The 16,372-nt window shown below is 41.7% G+C and overlaps 1 protein-coding gene and 1 long non-coding RNA gene across 3 annotated transcripts in view; one reads left to right on the forward strand and one right to left on the reverse strand.

The window, feature by feature from the left end:
- Positions 1-16,372, reverse strand: part of LOC125004466 (protein ELFN1-like) — a 129,681-nt gene that overhangs the window by 18,828 nt on the left and 94,481 nt on the right. The gene's annotated exons all lie outside the window — the stretch shown is intronic.
- On the forward strand, positions 4,907-14,460 carry LOC125004467. Its single transcript, XR_007112334.1, has 3 exons — positions 4,907-4,934; positions 5,992-6,069; positions 14,391-14,460. It is a non-coding gene; the product is annotated as an uncharacterized LOC125004467 (long non-coding RNA).

Raw genomic sequence — 16,372 nt, forward strand, 5'->3', positions numbered from 1 at the left:
GAGGGGAGTTTGAGGACTGAGCTGACGTCCGGACTTGGCGTGATGGACATTTTTATAAGAGATATGGAAACACGGAGCGTGACGGACATTTCTATTATAGAAATATTCTGCTGCCTGCTACCCAGCCCGGGCTGTTGACAAAGAGGGAGAGAATCACTATTGTGTTGAGAGAAATCTCGGCTCCGACAGAAAGGGGGGGAAATAATCATAATTCTACTTTTCTCATCACGGGTTAATATCTTTGTCTCATCTGTCTACTGCTTCTCTCCTTGTATCTGAGTCCCTCGCTGTCTGTTTATGTCTTTCAGTGTGGGGGGCTATGCCAGAATAATGGGCAGAGCTGATATAAATCTTCTCGTATCGGCCCCACGGCGCTACACTTGTCACTCCCCTGCAGAGAGGAGTGGACATGTGAGATGCCACGGATGATCCTCTGTGGCGAAGCATCGTGCGGTTACGTAATGTGTTTAGTATTCAGAGAGGAGAGCGGAGAAAGACGAGGACGGGGGAAAAAAAAGACGAGAAGCAGGGGTGGTAGGTGTCAGGGCTGCATGCGAGAGGCTCGACGAAGTGAGAGCGGGGACCAGATTGGAAACGTGCCATGAAGTTTATTTTGACAAACAGGCTGAGAAGTAACTCCTGAGGCCTCTTAACGATGACACCATTTGGTTCAAACCCAGCACAACAACCAGTGAGTGTGGAGTGTCGAGAGTGCCACTCGATGGCTCAGACCTTATTCATCATCTCTTCTACTCATACGGAAGTCGTTTTACCTCCAGATCTGGGGGTTAAGTCGTTGTGGAAAGCTTCAGATCCGCCGCTAAATCCAGCCTCCGCTCCAACTGAGGCCCGTGGTCCATTTTTAATCGGCCAGCAGCAAATTCTAAACATGAGGCAACTTCCACTCATACTATTTAGTTTGAAATGGAGACGCGAGCATCTTCAACGGTGCAGCTTCTCCACAAGACAAGAGTAATCAAAGATTGCATAATATGCAATGAAACTGTTGCTGTGATGAAAGAGTGTAATATAAGATGAAACTATACGTCAGACCTACACTGACATGCCAGAATGACCCAGCTCTTTGAACATTTTTGTGTATTAGGACCTCGGTGACAGAAATTTGGACTCCTGTGTACTAAACCTCGAGGTGTTTTCAAGGCCAAGCATGAGCGCTAAACCTCTACATACGTGACACATGAATATTTGTATTTATTTAAGAACTAAGTAATTAATGATTTGAGCTAATTCGCTTGGTTACAGGAAATGTTACATAGACAATGATTCACTATGCTTTTTGTTGCAGTCCCTTTAAATATCACTACATGTACTGCACTGAAATGTTAGTATTACATATGTGTGCAAGTATTTTCAGTCTCATTTTAAAACACTTTGAAAGCCCAAATGGATCAATCTTTGCTTTATTTCACACGAAACACTGGACTGCCAGAAAATGGTGCTTTTTTCAGTTTAATCATGAGGACATCTCTCCAGCCATAGGACAGATGATTTGTTTGAGTACGGTTGTACCATGGTGAACAAAGCCAGGTTCACAAAGAAATGTTTCTCTGAGCTTTGTTTTGACGAACCTGACTGGTTTACTGAGAGCTCTCACCAACATTAAAGGCAGACTACAAGCAGGAAAGCTGGGTATTATTCACATATCGTGTGTGTGTGTGTGTGTGTGTGTGTGTGTGTGTATTGTTATATTGCCTTACTTGAAAATGTCAGGATTTATTTGTTTCTTTCATGATAGACGTGTCTTATTGCATTTCTAAGTAAAATCCTTTTTAAAGTATGTTTCTGTGACTCCATACAGTTTTGTTTGAGCATCATCTAAATCAGTCTTATGACAAATGTATGCTTCAAATATGTGCTGTCAAAGTTTTCTGACACTCTGTAAACATGACCTTGGCAGGCCTTGTTATTTTTGGAAATCAGGAGGTGCTCGGTGCAGATGTAATTCTGTGGAAAGCAAGCAGAATCTGAAGTGTGGTCGTCATAAATGTTGTAACCCTTCAGAGAGCAGTATTACCGCCCTGTAGGATTAAAAAAGGAAAAGGAAGGCAAGTAAATGACCAAATATGGATAAAGGCATCTCTAGGTGTCTTTTGAGTGGAATGGTTATTTGTATTTACTGTTGGCACTGTTAAGACTCTATAGGCTGCATAGGTTAGACACCATAAGGAGGTAAAACGTGTTTCATGTGAGACAGTGTTTGTGGTGTGAAATGTAAATCAGGAAATTACCACCATCACCTGACATAGTACTCCTCCAAAGGCTGATACACACACACACACACACACACACACACACACACACACACACACACACACACACACACACAGGTGTGACGACTGTGTGTGTAGACGCTCTGTCTCTCCGAGCAGGCAGTAGGCCAAAGAGGGTTTTAACACACTTAATGGGATTTCACACTCAGAGGTACACATGCGTACACACTCTCGGACACACACTAATGTTGAAGATAAACATGTCTGAAAGCTATGTGTGATCCCAGACAAATAAACACACACGCCCACACATGCAAACTGCCCGATATAAAAGGATTGGTCAGGCTCCCACACTGTACACATGCAAAACTAATGGACTCCGGTATTCACACGGAAACATCACCGGTACTCACTGGTTTCCACCAGACACGGCAGACAGAAACAAAAAAAAAAAAGAAGAAAAGAAAACAAGCACCGTACAAATCTGCCATTCTGCCATTACATATATCTGCCCAGCATTGGTGTGACCTGTTACTCTGCAGGTAGAGCGGATGGAGACTGAAAAGATTTCTTTCAGCCGTGCTTGGTGCTGAAGGCTTGAATGTCAGCTCTGAGAGCCAATATTCCTTTTTGCACGAGAGAACATACTGTAACATGTGCAGAGAAACATTTTAAGCTACTTTTGCTCCAGAATCCATTTCACCTCCGTTGACCTCTATGTACAGTTTGTTCTGTTTCGCTCGGTTCAGTTCACTACTGATCAAAGATGAAAACCACTGAAGGGTCAGGTAAACTGCTGCTCTAGATTATTTGCTATATACTATAGAACCATTTTAAAGTTGACCTTGGAGACCATTAAGGAAAACCGTACTCCTCTATTGAAGGCTAACTTCAACCAGTTTCACTGTAGTCACCATCCTACATCATCACATCTATAAGGCAACCATAGTTTCACCGACGTCTCTCAACCCACCTCTTCCTGAGAGACATTGGCTTCAGCAAAGATCAAGAGGGTCGTAAAGTAGAAGAAGCAGGGAAGGCAAGCTTCTGGCTCTGGCCGAGAAGAAATGATGTGAGTTGAGGAAAGCGAGAGGCCGCGCGTATACCTGACCATCAAAATCCAGCTGCAGGCAGACGTCCCTGGCCACTGCCCCACCATCCTCAGATGTTCTGGTGACTAAAGGGGCGAAACATCAGTGATGCATGGCTCCCAGCTGAAGACCCTGCAGCTGGTGCTCAGGCACTGGTGGAGGTGCATCAAGCAGAAATGCCGTGCAGGTGCTAACATCTGCCTGTGGATCAATTTAACCGCTGCCAATCAGCCACAATCGCGTAAGGCAGCTTGATCTCAGTCAAGATGAGATCCAACTGCTTAACATCAGTATTAACGAAAAGAAGTTAATTTCAATCAAACATCTAATCTTTGGATTAATTTAGTTTAATTTTTTGTGACTCACCAGAGAATGGACATGGGTCTTCTGAGGGTGTCCTGTGGTGTTTTGTTACAGGATGTTGTTAGTGGGGGGTCCTGTGGGCTTATTTCTTAGTTTCCCTTCAGCAACTATTCTCCTCCTTGTCTTTCAACCACATGTTGAATTTAACGTCCACTGTTACCGGTGTCATCTGACCAATATTTTAAAAGGTGTTTCCATCATGTTTTTCCACATGTTTTTCCACACTTTCTGATTTTCCTGCTGGGAATCCAAGCAGACCAAAGCTGCCATCTTCCATTTTAAGGGGCCAACTCTGAAGCGTATAAAAATATATATATATATATATATATCAGGGTTAAATAAACCCAGGTGTGTTAAGGATCAAGGTAAGGCTTCCCCTGGGCATAGCCCCTGGAATTACCTAAAAGTGGGCAGAACATTTCCAAACAAGTGACTCTGCTGTTATCTGTTGTCTTCAGAGCGTCCAGTAAAATATGGGACCTCAACACTGAGAGAGTGAGTTAGAGCGAGGAACAGATTTCTTAGTAATAGAAAGCAGAGCTTATGTGCTCTGGTAGGTGAACCGTGTTATGGCCTGTCTGAAAAGTTTTGCAAAGTTTGGCTTTAGAACTTCACCAGACAAATGACCGAGGCTACATACTATAACTCATAGAGGAAACCATCTCCTCTCCCTCTCCCTTGCTACGTCTATCGGGCTCTCCCGCAGACAAACGCACACACACACACACGAAAAAGCCCACACACACACACACATGGCGAGCAGCAGCTAAAGAAGCATCACTCAGACACCTCAAGCTGTTTATTTCCTTCCTGTCTTGATACATGCAGCCATGTGGAAAATGTTATAGGAGAAGCGTCAGTGTGTCCGACGGGCACATGCACACACACGCACATACACACACAAACAACCATAATCACTTCCTGGTAAACACAGGGTGGTTAAAAGCGCTCATACAACCGGTACCTCTGCCTGGAGTACGTGGTGTTTGTGTCATTCCCTGCCTTTCAGATTTTGTGCGTGCGGCATAAAGGGGCGAGTTGCGAGGCTGAAAATAATGCAAACCCCACCGGGCTCGCTGCTTTGTGAACTGAAAGAGACAACGTGATGGCGGGAATGAAATGAACTGATTCTGTTTTTTCTCTTTCAGCTGCACATAACTACGAGCTGCACTCTGCGCCATGTCATGGACAACCTCTGTTCTAGTGGCCGACGTAGAGAATCAGAGTCAGAATCAGCTTTATTGGCCAGGTATGTGCGCACGTAAGGAATCAACATAAATAAGATTTTCAGAGTAAAAATACCATATACATCTGTATATAGAGTTACTCTACAGTGACCACAGGCTTTAGATAATGGTGGATATAAAATTAGTGTGACTTCACCTCTTGGTTTCGCAGCGGCTCATTTTAAATGAGCAGATTGTACCTGTGGTCTCTGTCATTATCTGTCATTTTTGTAGCTTAAGTACCAGGAAAGCGAATTTCTTTTCCCTATAGGGGGTTGATTTACCATAAAGTGCAGAATCCACTTCAATATTCTTGTGATTATAACTCTATATTACTCTCTCTCTCTCTCTCTCTCATTGGGATTATTATCTGTGGATGCTTTGAAGAAGCAGCTCAAGTCCCATTGTGTTAACGTGATTTTGTTTCATCTCGTGTTGCCTTTATGCTCCAACGTGGTTGTCAGCCTTTTATTTATTTATTCATAAATAATTATTAAGTGTACTCACATTCTAATACTTGTCGAGTGACTGGTTGATTCGTGACCATTTAAAATAAACCAGAAACCTTTTGTCACAAATCAAACTTGCCTATGATTTGTGAGCCGTTTTGACTTTGCACAAGAAGAAGATAAGCAAATAAGAAAAGTAGCAAAATAATATTGTGAAGCACCCTCTGTCAGCAAGTGTGGTTTTAGTGGCAATCAAAAAGATATATGTGGAACGAATAGAGCAACTTTTAATGGTTATTTAATTTATGTCCAGTTTGAAGGGCTACTATGTGAAATGCTGCTCTGAGTGTGGGAAAATGACAATGTGCATGCCCCAAGGTTTAGATAATTGAAGCAAATAGTCCAAATATGAATCCAGATTGTTACTCCACTGAAATGTGATTGCTATTTGCAAAGTACTGGTGTTAAAATGTATTTAAAAGACAATTACACAGAATGAATATAGTGGATTATCCTGTGCAACAAGAATGATACATGTTGGACATGGATGTGAAACATGCTGGTGCTGCAGGACATTACGGCGAACTGTGGAGATGATGCTTTTGTATTTTCTCTGTATATTATTCTGCAGGGTGAGCAACTTGGGAACTCAAGTGTCTTCGTTACTTGCAGCTTAAGTCATTTAAACAACACAGCACAATTGGATTTGGTAAGTAGCTGCTACCCACCCAAAAGACATCACACCCTGTGCTCTGATCCCCGACAAGCACTTCTACCCGAATCTTTGTTCTGAAATCTGTATGTTATTTACACGAGTTGGCTTCCTGGCAGTTGTTGCGTTAAGCTGTTTTTAATTTTTTAAGGGGACGTTAACAGTTGGTACGGCAACATGTGAAAACCCTCTGCTAGAGGAAGGGGGGTAAAAAACGCAATGTGTTGCTTTAGATCACTTGGCACAGCTGATAGAATTTAACATTTAACAGCATGCTCTGTGCAACAACTTTTGTTATTTTTATTCTCTTTACCTCACAGGCCAGGAAATCTCTGTGTTTGTTTTGTGTCAGCAACATTGCGGCGTTATTCTGGTAATTTGGCTTTAATATTGTATCTTAAGATTCTTCTCCACCTGTTTTTGTCGTAAGGCACCTCCCACTATGTCTCCCTGGAGCTGAGTCCCAGCCAGCGCAGCAGCTGTCTCTGCTACTAGCGCATCTGCAGTTTTTAGTGCTTGTTCTGAAGTTGCACTTAGCGGTTTTGTACTCTGGCAATTTGGTGGGTTTTAATACCAAGTAATCATGGGACATAACGTCCCTAAACTGCAAGTTTCTGCATAAAACAAATGCTATTAGTAAACTGCAACTGACTAATCTCTCTAAAAGAAGTGCTCACTTTGGACCCAGGATGGGACAACTTAGATGTTTACCTTCAAATGTGAAGCGTCACGTATGTCACATGTCGTACGACGTATTTCAAAACCCAAGTTGAATCTATTGCATGCATCCTTGCATGCAGTTTTATTTTAAACAGGAGATAAAGTATAGCAGGTATCCCTTTGATACCAGTGTAATGCTTTATGAAACAGATCATATCCTCTCTGTCCCATTTGGCTTTGACTCATTCTCTGAAGCTGTTTTACTTTACTTTACGTCATTTAGGCTGATAAAATATATGTAGTTTTACAACAAAGCTTCTTTGACGGTGTAATCAAACACTTCTAAAGTCTGAGATCAAGTAAATTCCTGCAGCTTCTTCCATCATCTGTGATGGTTTAAATTCAGTGTTCTCCCACACAAAAAGTGTCTCATCTTTGTTTAAAAAAAAAAAAATCAAATGTAACATTATTCCCTGCTCTGCACCAGGCCGCTGCTGAAAAGTGGCTGCCGGGCACTTACAGTGTAAAAGACAACAAGACAGTGGATTATATGCACACACACGAATAATCTGGCTAGGTTTGAGACAGTACACTTCTGTGGCTCCTCATGTGTGCAAATAGCATTGTGTGTTGGCAGAAAGTGAACAATGCACACACAAGCACGCATGCTTTTAGGAAACACCCAAAGGACGATGAGGAGTTTAAAATCTGAAGCCATCTGAGAGAATGAGAGTGAGTGAGGGAGTCAGTCAGTGAGTAGTAGAAAGAATGAATGGATTCAAACATGTTTTAAAATCTTATGAATTTCATTTTTTTTTTTTTTATGGTTAAATGTGAATCAAGTTCTCCAACCTGCATCCTGGAAATTACCTGTTTGAGTTCAGCTTGTTTAGGTTCGGGGGAGATCAGGGTCATTGTTACAATATAGGATCATTACACCATTACAATAAACACACAGCTAAGACTGTTCACTTGTGAAAGAAATGTCTTAGTTTTAGCTTGAAGGTGGAAATGAACAAAGGTTTCCCATGATAAAGGGGCCACATACATCCCAGTTTGATCTCAAGTGGGCTGGACCAGTAACATTTAGTTTGAAGCTGAAAAAAAATGGTTTCCCATGAAACCCTTTCATCTACCCTGACCTCCTCCCAAATTTGGGGTTATATAATAAAAGAAAGAAAGTCACTGCAAAAACTTGTGTGTATTTGTTTGTTGGAGAGAATGGAAGCTGAGTGGGAGCCTTTTTCTGTTGGGAATTACTTCACTGATGCTAAACCGTGACCACACTACGGACTGTTGCTAGTTAGCTCCTTGTGCTAGCAGCATGAAAGACTTCTGCTTGGTAAAAACTTACTGAACCAAGTCGTTGAGAACCTACTGGATGTTTATAAATGTGGACTGAGCCTGAGGACATGTTTCTTCGCCACAGGGAAGTTATCCTGCTGGAGGATGATTTTGATATCTAAAGGCATCATGCATTCCAGGAACTGTGAGTCCTGTTGAGCAACATGCGTGCCAGCTATTTGGTATCAAAGGCTAATTAGCTATAAATCTGTTGAAAACACATTTGCTTGTTTTGATATTAAATTCAAAGGTTGAATTTAATATATGGTATGTGTGCTTCTAGAAGTAGCTTTGTGTTAATGTATTTCCTGGTAACGAGTGGGAAACTATGAGGCTCCAGTGGTTTTGTTAATGCAAGGGAGACTGAGCTGTGATTAGGTCTCTCTGCACCCTAAAAAGAGTCGTTCATTTTAACTGCTGGTACACACACAAAATGTAACACTTTAATAGGCCTGTTATCTGTTCACCTCGCATGCAAAGAATGATCACTCATAATAGTTACCCACCCTCCTGTAAAATAAGAGAACAAAGCTACAATTGTAACTGTTGTTCCTAATTTGTCCACTGTTTTACAAGGAGCTGATCATGACTCATTTGATGATAAGAGGTTTCTCTAGTAGCTGTAGTAATTCTGGGTAAAGTACAAGAAGATAGGCTTTGCAATTATATGGCCCCAAATTTGTGAGGAGGTCGGGGTAGATGGATGGGTTTCATGGGAAACCTGTTTTTTTTTTTTTCCAGGTTCAAACTAATTTTTACTGGTTCAGCCCACTTGAGATCAAATTTGGGCTGTATGTGGCCCCTGAACTAAAACCAATTTAACAATTTAACACCACCTCTTTTATTCATTTATTTTTTTTTATGGTAAACAATGTCACTTTAAAGACAAAAAAAAAAAAAGCTATAAGCTATCTCTCATATGACGCTGAATGCATCATATGAGAGATAATACCATGCAGGATGCCCTTTTACTGAACCAGGAAGCCTGTGCCTCAAAAGGATGATTTAAATGTCGATTAAAATGTATATAAACGTAGTCAGGTGCAGCCACAAAAGCCTGAGGATAAAACCTTTATTTTATGTCTTAGCGAATGTGCTGATGCCCTCACTCGGTATATGCCAGAGCTGATGTGTGCCTGCTTTGTAAATGCGTGTCTGGAAAATTGAGGGACCAGTGATTGATGGAAAGGTTAATCATTCTAGACAGATGGTATGTGCTGCTAAATCAGCATTAGGTGAAGTCAGACTCGGTGTGTGTGTGTGTGTGAGGTGTGTATGTGTGGTCAAACTGTAATGAGCTGGTGTCTGGTTGTGAGGGGGAGGCGGGATGGCACCTGGCCAGTCAGGCATCATGGGAACGGGTAGCCTCATTTAAAGAGAGAAAACCAGTGTGTCCACCTCCTAACTTGTATTGTGAGCGCATGCGTGGGAAAAGCTGGTCTGTGACTTGAGACACAAAGCATGCCGAGGTCAACACCTCATCACGCCGGAGCTTCGTCCGACTCCTTACAAAGCTACAGAGAGCAGTGCCAAGGTCACTCCGTAGATACCGCGAGTCAAGAGGTGTGATTGGAATGGCCCTGCGTGGAGCGGCTGTGTGCATGTGTGTGCACAACAGATCCGATGAGACTCAGTAAACCTTTTGTCTAAACCTCGTAAAATCTGTTGACCTAAGGATGCGGCTTCACTGAACTGTCCCATAAAAAGATGACATTCACGCTAACACACACACACACACACACACACAAAACACACACTCGGCTTAAATGCTTGCCGCTAATTTGCTAGGAAATGCATTACAGCTGCTACCCTCCCACACATTATATACATAAAACATGGTTTTGTGTAAACAAAAGGCCTTTGCAGGAGCGAAATCACACACAGCCCCCGTAAACACATTTAGACATGAGCTGGAGGAAGGTCGGGGCAGCACGCTACACGCTAGCACAAAGTGATAAAGTGTGTTTTTACATCAAGAACTCTACACTCACAAAAACCCGGCCACTTAGTTAGCTAGCCAGACGTGGACGGATAGCAGCAGAGGCAGGAGAGGTACAAGGTATGAGCTGAACCCAAAATGGCCTGTGATTGTACTTTCAGACCAGAGCATCTATTTCTACTTAATGTCTAACAACTTTTGAAGTATACCCCTTTCCCCCCTTTGTGTCTGCAATGCAGAAATTGAAGACAACCTTTTAAAGGGCTTTTTTTTTTTAGCTTTTATTCCAGCACAAGAGGAACCTTGAGTGACATAAATGTACCGTGACTGGTTAAGAACAGGGATTAAGCACGGCGACTGCCATTTACAAAAAACAACAACCTGTAAACGCTGGCAAGCTCTGAAAGTTTAAAGCTTTAAAAAAGGAACAATACACGGAGAAATGGACCAACTGTGAAATCAAATTTTAATGAACCAATATGAGACACTTTTGTATGTGTGTTAAGCCCTTGCAGGTATAACAGGTCTGGGGTAACATTCCAGTTGTCCGAGAGTGCCGTACGACTGACCTCTCACAGTGGCCAATGCAGAAGTGCCACGATGATATTACATTGCTACAAAACCACATATTTTGCACTTAAAAAATGTTTTTATGTTTAGAATGAAGCAGCTGTAAAATGTGGAAGGTCTTGCAGGTGGCATCACCGATGTGCGTATGTTGGTTTTCCTCCTTTCTCCCACAGTTTGAGCTCTTCAGCGTTGTTAGGGTTCATTATTTTCTCTTTTCATGTTACAGTGGACAGCCACAACATTATGACCACTGACAGGAGAAGTAAATAACATCTTGTGACAGTTCAGTTGTCTGTTCGGAAACTTTAGGGCCTGGCATTCATGTGGATGTCACTTAGAGGTGTACCCACCTAGACCAGACCAGGCACCCCCACCCCATAACAATGACACATGGCACATGGCAGCAGTCATCCCCAGCAGGATGCAGCATGAAAAACAGTTTGCGAACAACTAAATAAAACATGAAAAACAGCACAAGGTGTTGACCTTCTCTTCAAATCCACTAGATCCCAAACTGATCAAGTGTCTGTAGGATGATCCACAGAGGCCCCTCCCCTCAACCCATAGGACCCATTAACAACATTGTGTCGGCAGACACCACAGGACAAACTCAGAAGGCCCATATCCATTCTCTGATGAGTCACAACTGTTTTGACGGCACAACAGAGACCTACACAATATTAGGTCGTAATGTTATGCCTGATTGGTGTATATTTACTAGAGCAAGAGTGTTGAGGTTAGAGAATAATAAAGTCGTGTGATATGATCTTTGAGAGCTGTAACATTTTCTGCAGTTCATATCAACCAAGAGATGACTCCTCTCACTGCCTCTGCAAACACCCAGGTTCATTTCCATAGTTACAGCTGATAATCTGTTTGACCACCTTCAAATCTCACCGCTGCTTCTGTCCTAGTTCTGCTAACCTCATCATACCGTGTTTGAATAAATGTGTACCATTCAGAATTATTGAAAGGCCTGCTGCTCTGATGACTTGAACTATTGTGGAACAGCGGACCAGCCGCAGTATTCGGAGAAAACGCTGCTCTTATTTGAAATGTGTTGCGTTTTCCTTAATACATCTGACACAATGCAACACAGACACCTTCAAATACTCTCCTGCTGAGTATAATGAAGATGTCAGATCTCACAACTACACACATGCACCATCCTGTTCATAGACAGATAGAAGAAAAATTTAAAAGTATTTGCGCTCCCTGTTAAAACGTAGTTTATCAAACCTGAGTTAAATTTCTCTAGTCCCACCCAGACCTGATTAAGAAATCACTTAAATAGCACCTGCCTGACAAAAAGAAGTAGACCAAAAGATCCTCAAAAACTAGACATCACGACGACATCCAAAGAACTTCAAGAACAAATGAGAAAGAAAGTAATTGAGATCTATCCATCTGGAAAAGGTTATAAAGTCATTTCTAAAGCTCTGGGACTCCAGTGAACCACAATGAGAGCCATTATCCACAAATGGCGAAAACATGGAACAATTTTGAACCTTCCCAGGAGTGACTCACTTGCCTCAGTTAAGATCAGTATTCATGAATCCACCATAAGAAAGAGACGCCATGGCAGAGTTCCAAGACGAAAACCACTGCTGAACAAAAAGAACATACAGGCTCGTCTCAGTTTGGCCAGAAAAGAGCTTGTTGATCCCCAAGACTTTTGGGAAAATACTCTGTGGACTGATGAGACAAAAGCTGAAGTTTTGGGGATGTATGTATCCCATTACATCTGGGATAAAAATAATACCACATTTCATAGAAGAACATCATAGCAACAGTAAAATCTGGTGGTGGTGGTTGTGTGATGGTCTGGGGCTGTTTTGCTGCTTCAGGACCTGGAAGACTTGCTGTGATAAATGGAACCATGAATTCTGCTGTTTACCAGAAAATCCTGAAGGAGAATCTGTTTATGACCTCCAGCTGAAGTGAACTTAGGTTCTGCAGTAATGACAATGATCCAAGACACACCAGCAATTTCACCTCTAAATGGAGGAAGAAAAACACAATTAAGACTTTGGAGTGGCCTAGTCAAAGTCTTGACCTGAATCCCATACAGATGCTGTGGCATGACCCTAAAAAGGCGGTTCATACTCATTCAACTCAGTGTTTCCCATATTTTTTTCTCATATTTTTGCATGTTTCAATGTTTCAATATTTGCATTGTTTTTCCTATTTCTACTGAAAGCATCTCCAAACCCTTAGCCTGACGGAGAAAATGTCACGGAAAGCTTACGTAGCATGAGAAGCTATTTGTGTTGTTCACTAATGAAACATTTATGTTACTGCCACTTTTTAAAACCCGATGTTTGTGCTCTTGACTTTTAGACCATGGAAATTTAAAATTATTTAAAGAGAGAGTTGGACAAAACCCAGAAGAACAGACTCCTGATGTAACTACTTAGCTGGGATAATTGGAGGGGGCTTACGTGTGTCTGATTGTGTGATCAGAAAATGGACATGGTCCTTCTAAGGGTGTCCTGTAGTGTCTGGCAACAGGATGTTGTTAGTGGGGGCCTTTGGGTTGAGGAGAGAATCAGGCTTGTTCCAGTTGATCCCACGGAAATTTGATCAGTTTGGGATCTAGTGAATTTGGAGGCCAGGTCAAGAACAATGCAGTTTTTCGTGTTTTTTGAGTTGTTCCTAAACAATTTTCATGCTGCATTCTGCTGGGGATGGCTGCTTAATTAAAAACTTCTTCTGCTGCGTTTAAGGGCATGACATCCCTACGTATTCAATGAGGTGCAGCTAGGTGTAAATTCTCCATTGCATTTTCACACAAAAATCATATCATATCCAATGTGATTATAAAATCATTAATTATAATTGCTTTTGCGCTGTTTTTTTAAAAAAAAGATTTCACCTAAATCACAGAAATCCCACATTGGATGAAGAGCAGAGCTCCAGATAAATATTTATGTGGTGAAATATTCCTGGGTACTTTTTCAAAACCTATTCCAAATGAAGTACTCGGTATCACAGGATTGATCTCTCGAACACCACGTGATGCTGGAAATGAGCTCTTTCTATCAGCACAGCCTCACCTGTCTTCCCCACGACAGGAACATCTTCAGGAATCTATTTTTGGCTCCATCTGCTTCAGATTGGTATTGTTATGGATTTGTGGCAAACGTAGAGTCACGAGATGATGTGGAATTATTCTATTAGTCATTTTTCCTCTGCAAAATATGGTAGGATTTAATAAGGTTCTAGGTGCTGGGTGGAAGAGATTTGACTAGGCTGCAGATTTCTAGCGAGGTTTCGGCCATTTTGCATAATCCCAGAGGACATCTGTCTGTGAGTGTGAGTCCCACCTAGAAAATTTCACATTTGACGAATTCAAATTAGATGCTTTGGGACAAGACAGGGGGAAAAAAAGACTCCTGCAAAAACACATGGACGAAAAAGCTAATTTCCAACAGATAAGCAGCTATTTGAGAATAATCTTTGTTGCCCTAAAGCCTGAACACACTTTGAAATCTGGTTTTAATTCAAAAATAAACCATAACTGTGTGTGTGTCTGTGAAACTTTCCATCTCTCCACTGCCGCCTGTTTATCACTCAGTTTCTGTTATTTGTTCACTGGTTTTTCCTTGTTTGCCGACCTCAACGGATGAGGAGCACTTCTGTCTCAAGTTATGCCAACGCAAACACACACATGCGCACACTTGAATCCGTTATACTCCATCCTCCTCCTCTCTCTCTGGTTCCACGAAGTTCCCCCACATACAAAAATTCACCTTGTCATACTCTGTGATTTGTTCTTAGTTGTCCCCGTGTGTCCTGTTGCTAGATGATCCTGTCATGTCTTCTGAGGAGCACGTGTGGGCTGGCGTCGAAGTGAAGGAGACGTTATGCGGCTGATTCTCATCTCCTTTCAACTGTCAGCGTGCTCTGCATCAACTTCTCCCTGTCTGTCTGTCTGTCTGTCTCTGCCTCTTACCCCACCTGTCACAGTGCTGCAGAATGAATGAACCACACAGATGGTGACAGGATCTTTACAGCACATCTCTGCTTCACTTTCCTCTTGTTGCTTTTGCTGATTTTCTTTTTCATTTTTTTTGTAATAAATCACTTTTATTTTGTTAGTATAATCAGTCATAGCAAAGACAACTGGCAGCCACCAATTATTTTTTCCCCCTCTTTCTCTATCTGGATCACATTTCACTAGATTTCGACAGTATTACTCTATAGACCAAAACAGAGGAGAAGTTCTTTCACTTTGCAAAAGAAAAAGTTTCATCAGATACAAGTTAGAAGAGGAGTTAGGATGTGGAGCTCATTGTGTGGTTTGGTCACATGCCGTGAAAGCAGCAACGTCATTTAATCTGACCACTTTTTCCAGTAACAAGTGACCTAACATGTTACTGTTTCCAAACCAGTAATCAGATTAAAGTTACTTATCCAAGTCACTGTAAGTTACTATTTTTCTCATTTCAATACTCAAGCAATTCAATACTGTATGTGTTTTTTTTTGTATATATGCCACTATATTTGTATATTGTGTATTTAGTTCTATTTATTTTTATTATTTATCTTAACAAATTAAGGTTTTCTAATTCCCGAGTAAAACGATATATATTTTTGTTTTCCTCTCGCGCCTCGAGGAGTGACGTCACGTCTGCGACAACTCACGTGTAAAACCACGCAGCGGCAACACGCTCATAAACAACAATAGAGTTGCGCGTTTTCGAGCTGGAAATACCACCACTATTTTGTGTCAGATAAAGAAAACAACATTAATGTTCGCTATACACTGTGCTATCTGGCTGCAGAGACACAACATTGAAATTAAAGAAACAGCGGCAGCACAGCACGGTGAAGCTAACAGAGCAAGACCAACCGGAAGCAGAGAGCTTCACCTAACGCAGGAGGTTCCCCCACCACCACCCAAACAACAAGAGCCGGACTTTGGCGCAAAACCAGTAAGTGGGGGAAAGTTGAAGAAGTTGGTAGGGCAAATCCTGCATTTTAGAGGAAATGCTGCCTCTGTGGCAACACTGGTCATAAGACAGTTAAAACCGAACCAGTTGTAGTGTTTCCCATACAATGTTTATATATATATGGTGGCCCGCCAGGGTCTAATTTACTCCACCAATTGTCTCATAACAAATCGGACATATTTTTGCACTTCTCAAACAATGTTATTTCTTCTGAAGGCATCTCTTTTTCTCCATTTGAACCCTGATCACAGCTTTAAAAAAAGTTTTGTTTGTTTCCTTAAACATAGGCCATAAATCATGCGTGAAACTAATGCAATGGGTGCAGTGCAGTTTGGACCTTTTTCTCTTCAAGTGAAGCAGAAAAACTGTTAATGAGATGCGTGCACTACAGACAAACAGAGTAAGATGGAGCATGAAAAGGTTGCAGGAATCTAATTCCAACATGTCTATTTGAAGAGTTTTGCTAGAATTGTGGTTTAATTTTAACTGAAAAGTCAAACAAGAATAATGGGGGCTATTTACTGTGTTTAGTAAGGTCTCCTTTCCGCGGTGTGGCTATTCATTTCACAGAAATCTATTGATGTTTACAAATGCGCAAGTCTCGTGCACCTGTTCAGTCAGGTAGATACACGGATAATTAGAGTGTGGTGCTCATGAAGCCTGAGTGCTGAAATGTGTCTCCTGCTGCCGCGGCGCTTTATCAATAAACCAGGATGGATCTGCTCCGCGTGCTGCTCAGTCCAATTTGGATGTCTACTGGAGCTTACATGAAACCAGAGGGAGATATATCAGATGGCTTAAATTATACCAGATCAGACGATTCGCAGTATTT

The sequence above is a fragment of the Mugil cephalus genome, chromosome 2, assembly GCF_022458985.1.
Source record: "Mugil cephalus isolate CIBA_MC_2020 chromosome 2, CIBA_Mcephalus_1.1, whole genome shotgun sequence".
Taxonomy (NCBI): Eukaryota; Metazoa; Chordata; class Actinopteri; order Mugiliformes; family Mugilidae; genus Mugil; species Mugil cephalus.